Source organism: Emydura macquarii, unplaced genomic scaffold (genome assembly GCF_026122565.2).
Source record: "Emydura macquarii macquarii isolate MOO-44397 ecotype Brisbane River unplaced genomic scaffold, CSIRO-AGI_Emac_v2 contig_318, whole genome shotgun sequence".
In the NCBI taxonomy this organism is placed as follows: domain Eukaryota; kingdom Metazoa; phylum Chordata; order Testudines; family Chelidae; genus Emydura; species Emydura macquarii.
The window spans coordinates 480,333-501,398 of NW_027130455.1; positions in this window are offsets into that span (position 1 = coordinate 480,333).

The window sequence follows — 21,066 nt, forward strand, 5'->3', positions numbered from 1 at the left end:
ATCAGGAATTTGGGCCAAGATTTTCAAGTTCAGCCCCCACGTCCACTTTTAAAACAAACAAGCTGCTTTCCTCCATGTTGCCCCTCATGCTTGGTAGATGCTCCCTGTAAATGGCTGCAAAGCTATCTCATTGTCCTCCTTAAAACAGTGCTTTGCTGTGATGCCTACAAGAAACATGACACTGGTTAGACACTGGTTCACTGCGACCACAGCCTGTCATGCTGACCAATACTCTCTCACTGTTTTCTTGCACTCCTCTATCTGTCTGTATTCATCTCTTGTCTCTTGCCTTATCCTTAGATTGTAAGTTCTCTGGGGCACGCACTGTCTTTTTGTTCTGGGTTTGTACAGTGCCTAGCAGAATGGGGGCCTGGTTCATAACTAGGGCACCCAGGTGCTATGGTAGCACAAATCATCATCATTATCATAAGTAATGCAGAACAACAATATTTAGGCTCCCAAATAAGGTTTTGTGCAAGGTTATGTGCTGACATGGAGCTCCATTGTCTTCAGTGGGGCACATGGGCCTGTCTGGGTGCATCATGCTGGAGCCCATATGATCTGATTTTCAAAAAAGCTTCTTAACCAGCTGCTCTTACTAGCTTACTTGTAACTGAAAAGAATGGCAGTGTCTCTTTCTAAGTGGATTCGCTGTCACAAGCAGGCTGAGAAAACGCTGACTTTATTGTTCTTGCTGCATAATTTGTGAGTCTTCCAAATGGTGGAGCTCACATACAAATGAAACTAATTCATAACTTAAGGTATTTAAATGAAGCAGGAGTGTCAGAGGAGAGAACTGCAGTTCTCGTTAAGTGAAAATGCTTTTGTGGTTGTACTTTTCAAGATCGTGCAGAGCTATGAATTGGCTTGGAAGACATCCCAGAGTATTTCATTTAAGCTTTAATGAGCACAATTGTGAGCAGGACCCAAAGGCTACATTCAGTAATGACTGCCAGCCACAATGACTCCCATTAAGTGAATGAGAATCACAAGCAATGACACCTGTCACAAGCAGTGACCATTAAGGGCTATTTCATCACTACCTGAAGTCAGCCTCTCACTGTTGTGGCGTCTTGCATGTTACATCTCTCAGCTAAAGTATTTGAATGGTGCAAACGCCAAGGAGGAAGAGCAATTTTTAGGCTTGCCCAAGTGAGTATAACATGACAAAATAAACAAAATCTGAATACGAAATAGTTCCTAACCATGAGATCTAGCGGACTGTAGAACCCTCTCCCTCGGGGAGTTATAAAAGGAAGCCCCATCACTGGAAACACTTAAGACCAAACAAAGCATATGACCAGGGAAGTGAAATGAGCAAACTCTGACCATTTACATTTCTGTGGCCTAGATTGTGCAAAAGGCGCACTGTCCTGAGAGCCACCCTTCCTGGTTTTGTCCAGGAATAATTCTATTGCCCACTTCCTTGTTCACATGGGAGGGGTAATTCTGTGCAGAGGATCCCCTCTGAGTGAAGGTCTTGGGTTGTGAGGAGAAATCATTCCACCCCATATGACTTTATTGACCAATCATTTACCACAAATATCAAATTGTTATCATAAACATTTTATGAACAACCCATAGGCTAAAATTTGTTACCTAAACTACTCAGCAAATACTTAGCAATAGTGAAAACCATAGTAGAAATGAGGATCTGTATGCAAACAGGGAATCAAAATGAATAATTCAATCGATGCTAATCAAAATGTCTGACAAGCCTCCCATCCAGTCAAAATGTCAGCATGCTTTAATGGTTTTCCCTGTCAGTGAGGAACACACTGAGATGAGATTGTGCCCAAATTATGATTCACATAATACTGGCGTTTAGAAAAAAATAACACCTATGATCATTGGTAAGTCGTTTCGAAGCTCTGCATCGATATGTCACCCAAGTCTGTGCAAAGTACTGTAAATTCCCATTAAAGCTTCACACTGACCACATGCCATTTGATATTTTTCTGCTAGTGTTCATTTTTTCCACCTGCATTGTCACTATATATTTGAATATGCCTCAGGCACTTATTCCTTTGCTCAGTGTTAGGCAGAGAATGGTCATTTCAGGTTGATGTACTGTGTTGTTTACATACCATTAAAGGAATCAAACCATCGTAAAATCTGCTCATAATGATGAAATAACATTTGCAATGAAAATGAAACAAAGAATTAACAAAACTGTGCAACAATTAAAGCTAAAAATAACTGACAGAAAAAAAATCTAAAAGAAATAGAAAAACAAATATATATTCCATCTCCAAACATTGACTTGAAAAGATCCCAGAAAGAGAGTCATTGTTTTTCTGACCAGCAAATTTTCTGCTGTTTGAATGCTAAAATAAATTAAGGCTTCTTTATAGTCTAGTCTGTAATTTTAGAGGAGGAAAGTAAAGAATTGATTTCTCTCTGTACTGATCTTCTTTCGAAAAGTGTGTTCTAAGAGTTGGTCATTTCCTTAGCAGAGTGATGTTCATCTTTTGCAGTTAGTGAAGAGTTCAAAGAAGATCACAAATGTTTTGCCTTGAACTTCAATTCTGACCGATATGGCACAGTTCAGTCAATCCCACACAGTCCCTTCATGGCATTTGGAAGCAGAAGGATGTGAGAAATCACTTGAGGCGTGGCAAAAAAAATCAATACGTCAGCTTTCCCTCAGCCCATCTCCCCACAGACACATCTACTGATTGGAAAATGCAATCAATGCACACTCTCTCTCCGACACTCAGCCCCGTTATAGCCACTTCAGCACAGGCGTACCTGGGATTGAGGATAGAGGACAAAAACAATTTACACAGGGAGGAGCCATAATTTGTCTGCAGCTTTGGAGATCGCAAGAAGAGTGCTAGTGGCTCTAGAGGGGATCCCGTTAACAGTGCTAGCAGCCCCAGATGGGGTGTACCTAGGTAGGAAAATGGATCCCCTCCTTCAGTACCAAAAAGCTGCTTTGAGGAAGTGCTGGTCACGGTATTTTAAAGACGTACTACAACAAGAGCTCACTTTTCCTCCTATTAAAGCCAAATTTTGGCATGCTTATAAGGTCAGTAGAACAACCATGAAGCACTGTCTCTGTCTAGCTTCTGCTTAGCACAGGTCTGCGAGTGTGTGTGCATGTGTTATGATTTTGGTTGGCTGTTCTGCCCCATGTGATACATATTTTAAACTATTTGGGTCATATGATACTGTCAAATCAACATCTCAAATCTCCAAAATTTGGCAATACAGACTTTGTGAACTTCTTTACCAAAGTTTAGCGCTGCTGGTATGTTGCCATGTCCCCAAAACGGTGGTGAATTCGCCACATGTACATGTCATCTGCATTTGCTTTGTGAGTAGAGCTGGTGGGAAATTCCTCAGCAGACCATTTTTCCATCAGAGAATGCCAAGACAGTTCAATTTCAGCAAAAGCTGGACGGAAAACAGGTGGGGTTCTGATGGAACCCTGTCTGGTTTCCTGCCAGTTCACCTGCCTGACTCTTCATCAGTGCACCTGGTGAGTAAACAGGGAGTTGAGAGCCTGGAAGCCCTACAAGCACTGGTTCCCAAGCTCATCGCTCCTTGATAGCCTGGACTCCCAGAGTCTCCAGCTCTGGGGCAGCCACCGAGGTGGACTGCCTCAGAGTCATGCACCTCAGAACTTTTCATTTTTGCAGAGAATTTTGAAAGTTTGGGAGGTTGCTCCAAATCAGAATGAAACTAAATTTTGAAATATCAAAACCCACCATGACTTTTCTCTGCACATCTCTAGCTGTGAGAACTCCTAAAAGGGGTCATGGTATACAGATTGTATTAGCTACAGCCCAAATGATCCTATCCAAAATATTTAGATATTTAAAATATTCTGTCAGTGCAATTTAATACTAGCCTGAGGTGATTTAGGTTCTTAAGCTTCTGAATACATAGGCACTAGGGAATGGTTTGCTGATTGTGCTTTGTAAGCCTCACTATCTGCAATACCTCACAGAAGTCAATTTTACCTTGGTGTCATTGCCATACATATATGGAAAGAGGTCGCTGTCTCTGACCAACTCATCACCAATGATAGAATATTGGGAGGGGTCAAGGCAAAGACTTTTGGGAAATTCAGAAATTTAGTCAGTAAGGTGCTATGTGAAAAAGTATTAAAATTCACCAAGGTGGAAGAATGCTGGGTAATTTAGACATTAAAATTGGAGCACACAAGTGTAGTGTTCCTTTGGGGAAAAAAGACAGAGCAAGAGAAAAATATGGCCTTGTAGCTTTATGAAAGACTTTTCAAAGATGAGAGGTTAAAACACCCTCTGTACAGGGAAGAAAAAAGAAGGCAATTAGGCAACAATTGTTTAGGATAGTAAATTGGTCTATAACTAGAAGTAATAGGATGAAATTAATAAGGTAAAAACCTAGGCTGACTATCAGGTAAACAACTTCTTGACAGGTAGATACCTTGAGAGGTATTAGACTGTGAAATGGTCTCCTAAGGGAAGTAGTGAAAGACCCATTGCTTCAGACATCTATAATCAGAGTGGTCTAGATATTGTAAAGGGGAATCCTGCAGTGGCTGGGAGATGTTCTAAATGATCAGCTCAGTCTTTTACATCTTTAACATCTCTGTTTTTATGAAGTCAGACATGCCATTTCTGATTATACTAGGGAACAGCTTCATTCTATTTAAAGGGTTACAAAGAGAAAGTTCTCTTGGCTCCACAAAGTAAAGGATGGAAACGCAAAACCACTCTTCATGAATGTACCCAGTCTTGAGTCCCTTTTCCAGAGTCTTTCTCAGAAGTTGCTCACTAGCTTCTCACTAGAGAATTCTTAAATGATGAGTTAGTTCTGCCCTACATAAAACACACCCTTCACTTTAGTTCAGAACAATTGATCACCATTCTCTTCATAACCACCTTTAACATTATTAAGGCTGCTATCAGACCCCCCCTTTAGTCTTCTCTTCTCAAGACTAAACGTGCCCAGTTTTTTTAACCTTTCCTCGTAGGTAAAGTTTTCTAAACCTTTTATCATTTTGGTTGTTATCCTCTGGACTCTCTCCAATTTGTCCACATCTTTCTTAAAGTGTGGCACCCAGAACTAGACACTGTACACTCCAGCTGAGCCCTCACCAGTGCTGACTAGAATGGAACAATTACCTTCAGAATCTTACATAGGACACTCTTGTTACTACACACCAGGTTGATATAATCCTATTTTGCAACTGTATCACATTGTTTTTGATCCAATATAACCCCCAGATCCTTTTCTGCAGTACTACTTTCTAGCCAGTTATTCCTGATTTTGTACTTATTTGTTTGACTTTTCCTTCCTAAGTATAATATTTGCACTTCTTTTTACTGAATTTCATCTTGTTGATTTCAAACCATGTGACAGATATGACAATTTCCTGCACTATCTTTGAGAAGTCTTATTGAATTAAGTTTCAGTATCTTTGGAGTCCATTGTATTATGTACAAAGATTACATGTTATTGTGGGTCTGGATGATTAAAGGACTACATTGAACAATGTGGCAGACAAGAATGAAGATTTGTGACAATACATGTGAAGTAGATTTCCTGGGAAATATCTAGGGAGAGCTGAATGCAAATTCTTCTCTCCCTGTTTGAGTAATGAGATTCCAAACAGCATTGCCTCCATCAGCATAAATCTGGAAAGACTGATCCTGAAGTTGCTTTCTGGTAACAGTAAGATGATCAACAAGACCTAAGACCTCACTTTCATCAGAACACATCAAATTTGGTTTCTGTGCTTTTGTGGCCTCAATACATTACTCCCATTGTGCTAGGTGCTGTACAAACAGATGGAGAACAATAGTCCCTTCCCTAAAGAGCTTACATCTAAAAGATAAAACATAACAGATGGATGAGACCCATAAATGGAACGGGGTGAGGGCTTGAGGCAACTGGGTAACAAAACTGTGTGAAATTATTAGACAATCAGAAAGATTAATCACAAGTCACCATTGCCACATGCCTAGCAATCTATGTGCCACACTCCAGAGACCTAGAGGATGGGGTTAAATCCAAAGAAATGTATAATCTGTGCAAATGAAGTAAAATATTATGGTAACAGCTGTGGGAGTCAAGCCTAACCCTGAAAAAGCAGCAGTAATCACTGAGATAAGGCCACTGGGAATTAAGCAGCATGCTTCATTAAAAAGGCTTTTTTTATTATAGCCAGTTTGTTATATTCATAGCAACAAAAAAAATCCAACCCTCCATGCTTCCATGTACTGACCCAAGGCTTCTGTGTCAACAATACATCCAGCCTTTTCATTTTGTGCCCCACAGCTGTAGACTTAATTTTAAACACTGTGGGTTTCAGAGTGGTGACTGTTTCATATTTGTAAAACATTTTGCTCACATTCGGTAAAGCACGTTAATTTCTTAGCTTGCAAATATATCCATGATGAGATACATTCACAAGTATTTAAAATAGCCTTTACTAGGTAATTTCATTGGTCTTTGATGCCTTGTTATCAAAACAGTAATAAAATAACGTATTGTGAAGTCACATTTGTTAAAGTCAAAGGTTTTCTATTTCACTCTGCCACTAAGACAGATGAAATTGTCTGTTGGAATGAACACAAGTTTCCAAACATGAATGAAACACCAAATTAGAGGCACTTACCATACAATTAGTCTCAACGGACTATACAACAAATTCAGTTATGGGCTCGCCTTTGTAAATAACTTCTGTTCAGTTTGCAACTAATATGCCTCCTTTTCTGTTGTTAACCTGAAGTGATACAGAAAGATTTTTTTAATTAAAATTAAAATTATAGAATTTTTAAATAACCCAATTTTTTCCTGCAAAATTTTCAAGCACTAGTTGACAGGGGAGGTGACTGATAGATCTGCAATATTTTTAAATGTCCAAACCAATGGAGTTTCCATTTCTATCTTGGGCAATCCCTTGGGAGACTTTTCCATACTTTTATAGAACTTGCTGTGAGGAAGAGTTTCCAGATATTCATCCTAAATGTTCGCTTTCTTAATTGTACCCCATCACTTTTCATTGCATCGTTGAGTAACAAATTAAATATAAATATTTTCAGCTTCACTCCCCATTATATCTATAAATGCAACTCTGTACATTGTGTGGATTAACATTACAGTAGAACCTCAGAGTTACGAACACCAGAGTCATGAATTGACTGGTCCTTATTTGGAACCAGAATACACAATCAGGAAGCGGAGACCAAAAAAAAAGCAAATATTGTACAACATATTGTACAACACAGTACTATGTTAAACAAACTACTTAAAAAATAAAGGGAAAGTTTCCAAAAAAGATTTGACAAGATAAGGAAACTGTTTCTGTACTTGTTTCATTTAAATTAATGTGGTTAAAAGGAGCATTTTTCTTCTGCAGAGTAAAGTTTCAAAGCAGAATTAAGTCAATGTTCAGTTGTAAACTTTTGAAAGAACAACCATAACATTTTGTTCAAAGTTATGAACATTTCAGAGTTATGAACAACTTCCATTTCCGAAGTGTCCATAACGCTGAGGTTCTACTGTATTAAACTCATATTACAAATGCATCCACTTTGCTTGCCATGATCACCCCTACACTAAATGTCTTTTCCAGATTATTTTTCTCCGGATATATTAGGTTTTATTTTCTCAAGTTGCTTCTTATTTCATTATTTTCTACCTCACCTACTCTCTAAGTCCCTTTGCATTAGATATCTGGCCTTCTGGAGGTGCACATCATTAATCAGTTTTGTATCAAACAAGTAGACACTCGTTGTTTACTTCCACTTCCAGCTAATCAATGAAGATGTTAAATAAAACTAGATCTATCATGAAACTTGGCAGCACCCCTATAGTTACCTCCCCCAGTTCAATCCAGAGCTAACCGTCATTATGCACTCCTTCAGCCACTGGTCAATCCATAAAACATTGTCTACAAACCATTTCGAATTAATTGTGTGCAAGAATATGATCTTGATGCTTTACAAAGATCCAGCTCTGTTCCACTGCTGCATTTGCTCCTACCTTCTGTAATTGTGTCAAAAAAGGCAATCATGAGTGGAGTGTTTTCAATCCCAAGTGTTCCACAATAATGAGTCACGGTCCCAGAAGATCACAAGATAGAGTTAAAAATAAATTTTAAAAATTTTAAAAGTTTAAAAGATTTTAAAAGTTATACTTTTGGGGTTCTCATTTGGTTTTTGAGACATTATTATTGTTTGTATTACCTTGCTGCCTAGGAGTGCGTCCTTCTTTTTTTTTTTTTTAAAGAAAGCTCAGGTAATCTCATGACTCCAGAGGCTGGGGATTTAAGAAAAACACCAGTATCACAAGACTTGTGATAAAATTGTGAGAGTTGGCAACAGAGTGTTTGTTAAGAAGGTTACCTCATTACTTCCTAATTGTCCAAAATTATATTTTTGTTGAGGACAGATTTTTCAAAGGAGTGCAATAGCTCACTGAGTTTGAAGTCTTCCTTATTGACGCCAAACTTCAATTGAACCTATTGTTAAAATGGGCCCCAAACAGCCTCTAGTTTTGTGCCCTCAATCAGTCCTCTTTTTAACTCCCTTCTGAGAAATTCCATTGCTCAAGGCATTAAATTAATTGATTTGCCAATGTTTGCTTCTTTGACATCCCACTGAGTACGCTATACAGGTTTGGTGCTTCACAGAATTTTCACACACACACCATTCTGTTAAAATGTTCTCAAAATGCTGGAAGGAAGAATGTATCTAACTTAGGTGACAAAGGAAACTTTACTAAAAGCTTTTGATCTGTCTGCATGAGCCTACGTGATTGACAAGAAAAGGAATCTTCAAGAATAACAAAATACTATTTGGAAAATGAGATACCATAATGGGTGCTTTACAAATGTGACAGAAAAGTAGACTGACAGATAAGTCAATAGACGTACAGTCAGGCAGATAGATACATAGATAGATCTATTTGTCTGCCTCCTTGGAAAGGTCTCCCTGTTTTACACTCTCCATACTCTTTTCAAAGGCTTCTTTAGTTCCTTTTTCACTATACTTCACTTGCTGGTGGATACTCTGTACCTTGAAGTCTGTAAACCATGATTTGAGGACTTCAATAATTCAGTCCATAGATTAGGGGTCTATTACAGGAGTGTGTGGGTGAAGTTCTTAGCCTGTGTTGTGCAGGATGTCAGACTAGATGATCATAATGGTCCCTGCTTACCTTAAAGTCTATGAGTCTATGAGCATATACAGTCTAGTTATATTTATTAATAATGACAGTTCATTATTAAATATGAATTATTATTAAGTGTAATACTGTAGCACCTAGATCCTCTAACTGAGATTGGGATCCCATTGTGCTAAGTACTATATAAACACATGGTAAGAGTCAGTCCCTACCCTAAATGTTCACAATCTACAAAACATACAGAAGGAAATAGCATAAGCTCTATTCTATGGACTGGGGAACTGAAGCACAGAAAGATTACGCAACTTGCCCAAGTTCACACAAGGCGTCTATGGTACAGTCAGAATTTGAACCAGGCCTCTTGATTCCTAATCTAGTGCTTTAACCTTAAGACAATCCTTCCTTTAGAAATGTGTCATGATTCTCAAGATGCAAGTCTCCTTACATTCCTTCATTTAATTTAAATGGTGCAGAGCTAGTCTGTTAATTTTTTTGTCATTGAAACTACGAGTTGAGTACCAGCAATAAGTGGTGCATACCATTATTGTAATTGAAACAGAGTTCCTAAAGTTTCAACTCATGGATAACCCTGGAATCGCATCTCTCATGGGCATTTTATTTATAATTGTGTCTCCTTTTTTCTTTTCTGAGTATTCTAGAGGATAGGAATGGTTCCCAAAGAAAGATGAATGAGGTAAGTGAACTATTGAATGAGTTCATTTTAGATGGCTTTGTACAAATGACAGCTCAAAAGGACAACAGACTAAATGACTCAGGAGCATGAGTTGAATTTCAGTTAGGCTTGGTATCCTGACACCCATTATATTATCCTTGTTCCATGTTGTACTATAGAAAATGTCTCATTAATTTTTTTTCCAAACATTCCATTCTATTCATTTAACAAATCCATTTCCCAAGCACTTTCTTTTTTCATTTTGCATGGATTTATTTTCTTGATGCTCATTAGCAGACAGTTCAGAGGATTTTTTCATACCGAAATCCCTTTTCCACTTAATGTTACAGACACACAATAAAAGCAGTTCATTTCAGTGCTTTTGAAATAGCTGTTTTTTATGGCTTGTGTTGACTTTAGGCTTCTAACCCCTTTCTAGATTCCAGCCATGCTGCCAGTTCCACATACTCCTTGCTCTCTTTCTTCTTTCCCTTTTGATTCAGGTCGGCCGAGGTTCAGCGACTGGCATAATTTTTAGTTTCCTCTTCCACTCTGTCAAGGTCAAATTCTGCGAGACTGGCAAGCTAAGCAGAGAGCTGATCAGCAGCATGCTGATTATTTCCTGGAGCCTCAGCAGGCTTCATAGGGAGAAAAACAGCAGAGCCAAGTAGGACCTAGGGTCTTAGATCTGTGGACTTTGAATCAGACTGGACATCTGCTTTACACACAAGTAATCAAGGAGTTAAGCCCCCAAAAAATGCTCACAGAGAGCCTGAAATGATGGGCTAGCAGAATAACTCATATAATAAGTCATTATTATTCTTACCAGAACTTCCATATAGGACAAAACACTTAGTGCCCCAGGGTATGTTCCTTAAACCAAATAAAAATGCTATTGTATTCTTTCTGTGGATTTTTCAAATTCAGTCTAATTTGTTTGCCCATTGCTAAAATGTTTATGCCTTTAGGAAGTAAAAGAGAAAAACTTCTGCATGATTGTTAGATGGAAATATAATACAATATGCAGAGGCAGAATGAGCTTATTCAAACTGAGTTTATGATAGAACTTCAGTAGCTATCTTTTAACCCATAGCTGTGATAACAAGGAACTCAAATACTCTTTTGAAAATCACAGACATTTGGGATGGAGGAACACTAGGTCAAATACAGCCCTGGTGTAAGTGGGTTTGGCTCCAATCGACTTAACTTAGAGTTTTGCTTGCACACACCAGGCCTAGATTCATCGCATTGTATTTTCTTTTAAATTTATGTCAGGGGTTCTCAATTTTTTCCCTATTACGATCACTTTCTTGATTGTCCAAATCCTTAATGTACTTGTGTATTTATCTATGAGACTAAATTTCAAACTATTGGGCCAGAAAGAGAAAGTCTGGTTTTATGATTAAGGCTCTGGACTGGGATTCAGGAGATCTGGGTCCAATTTTTCCCTCTGTCCCCAAACTTCCTGTGTGACCTTGAGAAAGTCATTGAATCTCTCTGTGTCTCAGTTCTCCAGCTCTAAAAACCTGGATAATAATTCCTTTGTCTGTCCTGTCTATTTAGACTACAAACTCTTTAGAGAAGGGATTATCTCTTAGTGTGTGTTTGTACAGCACCCAACACAATGAAGTCCTGATCTGGGACAGTTAATCAATAATGTTAATAAATAAATAAATAATAATAATTAATTCAGCAAAGCTGGCACAGGGAGATATAAAGTTTATCTTCCCGAGCTAGCAAGGTCAATTGTACCAGAGAAAAGTTGATTGGTTTACTCCAAAAAAGACAACCAAAATTCAGTATTTTTCCTCTTCTGCTGTGAATTGCTATTTAGCTAGGGGGGGTTGTAAGTCTCCCTAATAATTATGTGGTTGGTACTTTTGCTGTTAACAAAATAAAGACATCCTTAATAAAATGAGTTGTGGGACTGAGCTGGTGGGAATTGTGGTTTTTAATCTAACATTCACTTCAGTGGGAGGTCTGGACGACTAGTACAAAAGGAACTAATGGAGTCTTCTGGCCTTAAACTCTATGAATCCATTTCTTAAAGGCAGGTCACAGATGACTATAGCATTTGCCTTTCTTGAAGAACATCTGAGATATATCTGACCCTAAGTAGCTGGTGGGTTTCTGTTTATTATAAGCACAGAACACTCAAACATTTTATAAACAGGCACTCCAACACTTCTACCACCATCCTTCAAAAGTCAAAATGATCCATTATCTGGGAGTCATGACCCACAGTTTGGGAAACTTTGCTCTGCTAGCATGTCTACGTTGAAATAATTGTTAAAATCCCTGTAATAATAAGTAGCGCTTCTCAAACATCCAAAATGAGTTACAGTTGTTCAGCAGCAAAGCTCCCATTATTAGTGTTATTGAAAGCATCTAGAACATATTGGGCCTGCATACATATTGGGCCATCATTGTCTTAGTGTTGTAGATAGGGGACCACCTTTTCTAAAGGCAAAAGCGGGACACATGCAGGAACCCTGCCCCCTCCGTGATCCCACTCCCTGTCTCTCTTCCTATGAGGCCCCACTCCTGCTCTGCCTCTTTCCCTGAGGCCCCACCCCCTGGCCAGGCTGGAGCTGGGCCATGATAAGAGCTTCCCAGGAGCCCGGGCCACTATGGGGAGCCCCAAACCCTCCACCTTCCCTGGGCGGGGGCTGGGTGCCCCAAGAGCAGCCCCCAGCCTTTGCCTCCATCACCCTGGGTACGCCATTCAGAGCAGGTGGAGGGACCGGAGCTCCCCACAGAGCCCAGGGTCAATCAGTGGCTCTTACTACTACCCTGTTCCGGCTTCTGGCCTAGCCAGGAGGTGAGGCCTTTGGGGAGAGGAGGTCCAGAGGGAGAGGCTTCATGGTGAGAGGGGGCTAAGGCCCACCTCAGCCCCACCTGCACTGGGAGAGGCTGGCACCACCCCTGGCTGCCTTAGGCAGGGGCAGAGCAGCACCACAGGGAATCTGGGACAAATGCTGTCCTGAAGTCATTCAACCTGGGACCAGGACTTGAATTCTACATTTCAGGACTGTCCCACCCTATTTGAAATGGGTGGTCACCCTAGCTGTAGAATACCAAGCTGTTTTCAGTGGTAGTAGAAGACAGAACAAGGAGCAATGGTCTCAAGTTGCGGTGGGGGAGGTCTAGGTTCAATATTAGGAAACTGTTTTTCACTAGGAGGGTGGTAAAGCACTGGAATGGGTTACCTAGGGAGGTGGTGGAATTTCCATCTTTAGAGGTTTTTAAGCTGCTGACAAAGCCCTGGTTGGGATGATTTAGCTGAGGTTAGTCCTGCTTTGAGCAGGGGGTTGGATTAGATGACCTCCTGAGGTCCCTTCCAACCCTAATATTCTATGATTCTATGAACAAAGAAGGGAAACAAAAAGGAACTTGCACAGAATCATCAGTTTAAACATGGGCATATTATTGCAATCAAACAAAAGTACAAATTGGGAATGGCTGGAATGACCTACATGTCTAAATGTCAAATGTTTTCTCTGAAAATTTTAGTCTAACTTCATGAACTCAAAGGATATTCCTCACCAAGATTCAGGATCATGAGACAGTGAGAAACACAGGTTAGACAGAGAAGAAAATGATACTTCGTCAAATTCTTTACCCTGATCATGAAAGACTGACCCCAATGTACATATATATTTAATTTACCTCTTTGTACCTATACCAATGTACATATATATTTAATCTACTTCAATGTACATATATATTTAATCTACCCAAACTTTGTCTCTGTTTATAGAGTGGCTCCTATTGAAATATCTAAGCATTGCAGGAATCACAAGTAATGCTGTCAGTCTGCTTAGGTCTAACCTAAAGTAGAGTTTCTTTTCCTTTGCAAAAGATTTTCAAGAGCCAACTGTGTATTTTTTTTTAAAGTTCACAATCAATGCTTACTCTGCCACGGCTTGCCAGGCCTGAAGCCTGGCACCTCTAGGCTTGGCAGTTCATAGCCACAGCCCCTCTGAGTTTGCTGCATCAGTTACTAATATAAAAAAAAATTGCTTGAGCCCCGGCATCTCTTTCATTACAAATTAAGCACTGTTCACAATTCATAGCCTAGTCATTTTAGCTAAGACACACATACGTGCCCATGCTGCCACCGGGTTTTCAACCAATTCATTGATACCAAATATTTTGATTTAATTTGGCTTGATGTCAAGCTTTATCCAGAGTAATTCTTATGTTTATATTTAATTAAAATGATCCATTGCTTTTCTGTTTATGCCAAATTCCAAAATTAGAAAGATTAACACAATAAAATACACAAAGTCATAAGACATTCCTGTTTCCCTTTTGCAACAACAGTTTGTTTATAGAATTACAAATAAAGACTTTCAAAAGAAAATTCAACTCCTCCCCTTGATAGATTCTGTAGTCTCTTCTCAGACCTGTCATTGCAGCATGGAACTACAGCTAAAGACATGTGATGTGACATTGCTTTGAATGAGCTGTCTCAGAGGAGTTCCCACTGAAGTACATGCATCACATAGAAGTTGGTGCCTGCTGTTCCAGCCACGTGGAATACAAAATTGAATGTTATAACACAGCTTTGTTTGAGAACAAACAGAAGATAAATGTCAGATTTTGACACAATATTTACACCAGCAAAACAAAAGGGGAGGCTGGAAAAGCAAGCAAATCTACTGGAAATCAATACCCTCTTCCCCACAGGCGAACGCTCACGGTCATGGCAGTGTGTTACAAGCTGGCCCTCAAGAAGAACTTTGGCATCCAGGCATGTGGAGAGCATTAGGTCTCCATCTTGTGGGGGGGGGGTTCATTTTCTAATCATGGAAGAGGAGGGAGTCTCCTCTAATATCAATCGGTTTGCACCAGTGTTACTCAGAGGAAAAAATGGGCCAGTATATTTAATCAGTATATTCTCAGCTATGAAGCCAGCATTAATGTATGTAATAGCTACTGGATGAACATCCATTAAACCCCGCACTTCAAATAGTGTTTGTGGTGTTTGTGATGCTGTGCTTTTAGGAATTGTACTGCCCAGACAGACAGCCCGTGTGGGATCCTGTAAAGCTCCTGTTATGCACAGCCAGTTGGAACTGACCACAGAATAAAGAGATGTCTTGCAAGTGCCTTAAGCATTGAGTGATCACTGAACATCATAGTGTCCTCCTTCTTCAGCCCGCTGAATATCCCCAAATATTCCCTTCCCGACACAAACAAAGAGGAGCATGTTGGCCCACATTCCCAGCTCTGCATGGCTGAGATTAATATGGCATATACCAAGTGCACCAGATGAAGCATAGCAATGAAGACAGTCAGGCAACTGTTTCAATGCAAGAGATATGTAGCACTCTGAGGTGGATTCTGATCAAATTTGGTAATTTTGAATTTAGAGAACCATTCACAAATTGCAAAAAAGATTTCATTTATCTGGCAGTATACTTTCTCCATTAATGACATGCAATTCAGATATGCCAAAAATACGCATACATGAAATTCAGATAAGCAAAATGATTTTCTTTTAATTTCACTGAATTTACCCCAAACAAAATGTTGTCTTTTTGTTCACCTCTAGCTGTCACAACCGAAAGGGCAATCCCTGGTCCCAGAAGATTCTGCAAAGCCAACCACTAGAAGGGATATAAATATGTTAATATTGTACTTGTGAAAAATTACTAAGTATTTACCTTTTATATCAGTATGACACTAGTTTCTTTTATTCACACTTGTCTCTCCACGTCTTCTATTGCAGGAAAGTGACCAACCACGAATGAGAACCTACTTGCAGAAGAACTACAGTGTTTAACATGCAGCATCAGAAATTGTGTAAAAGAATATTGGTCCCTTTGGGCTCTTTTGCGGGTCAAATCACCATCCTATTCCTGCAGGTAAAAGTGGCTTGTTGGGCATAATTTTAACTAACCGGGTTCTTCTAAAGGATAAGAACAGTATTAACATGATAAATAATCAACAGAAATAGGATCATTATTGATTCGCTGCTGTTAGACTCCAACAGTGTCTCCCTTCAATTATTGTTCTGATAAATAAAGGATTTCCTAGACTGGTTCTTTAAAGTAAGTAAAGGTGGTCCATGGCTTTTGTTGTCTGGCAGAGTTATGAATTTAAATTCGCATGCTTGCCTTTTGAAGATGTTGTCCAGGTTTCCCTTGAGGACAAGTTTGGAAAGATCAAATGCGGAGTGACCACTTTGTGAAAAGTGTTCACCCACTTGTGACAAGGTGTTTTGGTCTTTTATCATTTTCCTGTGTGAGCTCATTCAGGAGCACAGTGATTGTCTGGTTTCATCCACATAGTTGTTATTGGGGCATTGGATGCAACAGGTGAGGTACACCACATGTTGTGATAGGCATGTGTGGGACTCAGGGATCTTGAAAGGTGCGTTGTAGGAGCTATTGACCATTGTGGCAGTGAAGATCTGTCTGCAGGTTTTGCAGTTGTCGTTCTGGCAGGGTCTGGTGCCGCTTTGAGTTGGTGTGTGGTCTGTGGGGAGCTTCTGATAATGAACTTGGCGAGGTTGGGGTATTGTTTGAAATGAACCTGGCAACTTAAATTCATAACTCTGCTAGACACCAAAATCCATGGACTTAACAGGAACACTGGTTTTATGGTTATTACAACAATTTGTAACACACCACACTGCCTGCTATCCTTAATTGTCCTCTTCAAACCCTTTATGCAGACAATCCCCAATTTCCCATTTCATTTCAGGTGACCACCGTCAACATGTTTCCTCTTCTGCTTAACGATCTGTCCCAACTTGTATTTAGCTCAGACACTCTGCTTCCTTCTCCGGTCCTGAAGAAGAGCTCTGAGTAGCTTGAAAGCTTATACGTTCTACCAACAGAAGTTGGTACTGTAAAAGATTTTTGCAGTGTTTTTGTAGCTATGTTGACCCCCGGATATGATAGACAAAGTAAGTGAGGTAATATCTAAGTACTGTCTGATCTCTGATGGCAAGGAATTCTATTGCTGGGATGTCACCACAGAGACCACACTGCTTTCCGTGCCCCAAAGTCTCTACCTGGGATTCCCCAGCTTCATTGTCCCTGTGCAACATAGTTGTCTTGGAGCGTCACAGATGACGAGATTATTTGAAATAGCGATTCTATTAAGGCCCTTACTTTACAGACTGAGAGAAGAACTTTATATTCTGTTAGGAAACAAAATGAGTGAATGGCATTTGTAAAGCACTGTTGTGATGCATTTTCATTGGCTTTTGTTGCTTATTCTGCATGTTGTTCCCTCCTCTGTACCCTGAACAGCCCCAGTTCAGAAAACCATCCCAATTCACGACAGCATTTAAGCACGTACATGAGTGCTGCCTGAATAGGATTGGATTCAAATATATTGTTACATGGTTTCCTGAATCAGGGCCTCTTTGGAACATAGGTAGAGTTCAATTAATTTGAAAAGCTATAGGATGGAACTTCAATTGAATCAACTATATAAGAACCTGCAATCACAGTACTCAGCTCTCATATAGAGATTTTCATCTTCAAAGCACTTTGCAAATATTAATAAATTAATCCCATCGTGATTCTGGCATTCATATTTTCATTACAATAATGTGAAAAAAACTTTTTGTAAATGTTAACATGTCACTAAACTTTCAAGCTGTAGAAACTGTGCTTGAAAAAGAATATATTCTGTCAAAAGAAAGCAGTTGCTGAAGTATAAAGTGTGGTAGAAAATGAAAGATTATGTATAATAATATTGTTCAAAGATACTTAAAGGTCACATCTAAATATTGGGAACTTTTCCCTCATGAGCAGTAAAATGCTCGGTCTTTGAAGAGTTACTATCAAGTTCTTTTTAGTGCTTCCCCCTCCCATTTTATGTTACAGTGGTCAACAGCATTATACTCAAAAGAGAGTGTTTATTCTGCTGTGTCTGCACAATACCTTTCTACCACAGAAGTTTTTTTCCTACAGAATAACTTCCCTCTCAGATCAGATTTGCTATAGTCAGAATTCTATTTTGCATATTGTGATGCAGTTGAGACAATCTGGGGTCTTTCATTCTGTTTCACAGTGGGCCCAGTCTGGAGAAGTGCTGAGAATCCACTGAAGTCAATGGAGAGCCATGTGTGCTCAGCAAAAGCTCAATTCTCCTCCCACAAAACAGTTTTGTCATTGACTTTAATAGGAAGAGGATTGGGCCCTAATGGATTTTGGGGCCAGATCCTGTAAATAATTCAGTTAATCCTGTAAACTGCTCAACACCCTCAATTCCCATAGACTCCTTGTCTTCTATTGGAGTTCATGGCACTTAGTAAAACCTTCCTATGTGATAAAGCTTTCACATCATAAAAGAATGACACTCACAGTGATAACAACCCTTTCTACCCATCCCTGCCAACAAAGGAAAAGCCACAAATATAAAAGCAACTAACCAACAAAAGATCTGAAACTATTTAAAGAATAAACCAACCAAAAATTAATACATCAAATAATTCTAATTCAAGCAAGGGATGTAACTCAAAAAAGCAGAAGAGACAGAGCTGCCATGAAGTCCAGTAGGGATTTTGTTATCACTAATAGATTATATGTAGTAAGAAGTTCAGATACCACAGAGAAGTAGCAGGATAAAAACTTCAGCTAGAGAGAGAAATAGCACCTTACGATAGGTGCTTAACACCTATTAGGTTTGGTCCCTATGATACTTTGGATTCTTTCAGCCGAGATCTCAAAGCATGTACAAACATTAAATCAATACTTAACTGCAGCCCTTCACAGTAAGGACTTAGTGGGCCTGATTCTGATCTCACAATCTCTGATGAAAGTCAAGAGTAAGTCCTCTGAAGTCAATGGAGTTATATTAGTTTCAAATCAGAGGGAGTGTGATCAGAATGAGGTTCAGTGTCTCGGTACCAATTCTGTGCTATGGATGCTAATATGGCTCTTGACGCCAGTGAGTACTTGAGGTTTCCGTATTTTTTACATAATAAAAGCCTGGACATGTGTTTAAAAGTATGCACGAAAATCACTGTCATTCGCATGCGAAGGATGTCAAGTTGAGCACTAGACGCTCCGAACGAATTCACTGCTTCGCTTATTTAAAAAAAGAGAAAAACTCAAAAATCTGCAAACTCCTAATACATATTTCGTGCCTTTTTCCCCACTTGCTGTCTCTGAACAACACATTTCAACGCTTGTTTCTCTTGCTAGATATTTGGTGACCTAAAACAATAACCCTTCTCTGGTGTTAGGACTAATTGGGCTTTCATTTGAATGCTGCTGTGAAATTAGTGACCTAGCTGTGGTGGAAAGTAGCCTCTTGTTAGTGGGTTGTTGTTTACAGTTTTCATAATCCCTTCATCCTAATGACAGGAAATCTGAAACAAATAGTGCTTCTGGAATTAGGGTGGCTTAAAGCTATTCAGAGAGAATACTGTGGAGCTGACATTGTTTCATGCGTGCTCACCCAGCTACATCTTATGATCCCTTGCCTGGTAATCCATGTCTGCTAGATGTGTAGGTTCTTACGCAGGTGCCCATTTCTGACTGGAGTGCTCGGGTTTAGACATGTTCACTTGCTGTAAATACAGCCAAATAAATACAGCCAGTAGGTTTTAAGGGCTCACTCCTGCTCCATTGAAATCAATAGGCATTTTGCCATTAACTTCAATGGGAGCAGAATAAGGCAATATGGTCCAGGAACACAGTTGCCCTGGACGGCTCTTTTGTACCTGCCAGGGTGGTGCAGAGGGACTACTGGGCTAGAATAATCCTTCTAACTCCTTCTACTGGCTCAGCCAGCTCTCTGCTGCCCCTGTAGGTGCCTCTCTAGTGCAGGGAGAGTTCTGGGGCAGGGTAGAGAAGAAAGGAGGCAGACTGGGGATGGGAGAAGGCATGGTTGAGGCATTATTAGGCCCTGGTGATTCTGTACTCCTACAATGGCTCGGAAGGGCCACTGAAGCAGAGGTGTGAGTTAAGGTAACCACCAGGGATGCCCTAAGCTTGCACTAGGAACCGCAGTGGCCTCCAACCAGTCCCTAAATACAGGAGGCACAAGTCACTTCCCCTGTCCTCACACCAGGCTCAGCAGGGACTAACATTGGACCCAATCCTATAGGGTGCCCTTCATCTCCTTCCTTATCTTCTGAGAGAGGTGCTCAGCAGCTTGCAAGATCAGGCTCATTGTTAGGAAAAAAAATGGCCTCCTCTGGCACAGGCCAGGGAGCGAATCCAGCAGAACTGGTTGGAAAGTAAACTCTCTTTATTGTCAATTTAACTTAACCTGTTGAGGAAAACTTTGCAACATGTGCCCAATAGAAGATGCTCACTATGGTCAAAACTGACATCTCTCTAATGATCTTTTTGAAATTCTGTTTCAGCAAATTCCCAGATACATGCCGACAAGACAGCCCAACATGCGCTAGGGGACTGCACACCACACGAGTCTGGTCTGAGGATGGAACAAAGTGTTCTTCAGTGCTCTCCCCTGCAGAGCTGTATGAATTATTTGTGATGATTGATTTAGTTGAAGTTAGCTCGCGTTTCTGTTTGCTGAATGTCCCTGAGCAGACAGTGCCTTCATTCTTCTCAGAGTCGTTTGTTATTCACATTTAGTCAATGCATGTTTCAAGCATATGCAAACATATTTCAGCGTATGGATTTTTTGTCAGCTGTAAAATACTGCTGTAAGTATCAGATAGTTAGAATTTGAAATTTGAGCCGTGTGACTGGTCATCTAAATCACATGGTATTGTTTCTGTTCCCTGAATCGATAATGGGAATTTATAGACAGGAAGAGAAAGGGGCCCTTTTATCCACTACGCAGAAAAATAGCCACCTCTTTGGCATAAATTGCCTAGAGGGGCTCCCTTGAAGGACAGAGGATGTGCCGCCTGCGGTCCTCCATTCACAAAAAGATGCAGGATCAGGTGAGTGTACTGGGAAAAAAGGGTCTATTTGCAGATGACATAGTTCAGGTTATTCTGCTCAGTGAGAAGCTGATGGTAAATACCACCACAGTGCCAGCCACTCCTGAGGAGAGACATGAGGGTAGTGCTATGGGGCAGGTGGGCAAGCATGCACTTCCCAGGAGTACCATGGGGTGGGAGGCACCTTGCTACCACCTGCCCTGAGCCTGAGGAAACCTAGACTGTGCCTGCTGTAGGTCATCTCTGACTCCACCAGTGCCGGGCAACATGAGCATTCCCTTCTAGGTCTGTGTAGGCCCCACTCTATACAGGTTAGCAAGAGCCACATGGCAGCCTCCCAACATCCTCCCTGTAGTATCCAACCCCTGTTCCACTG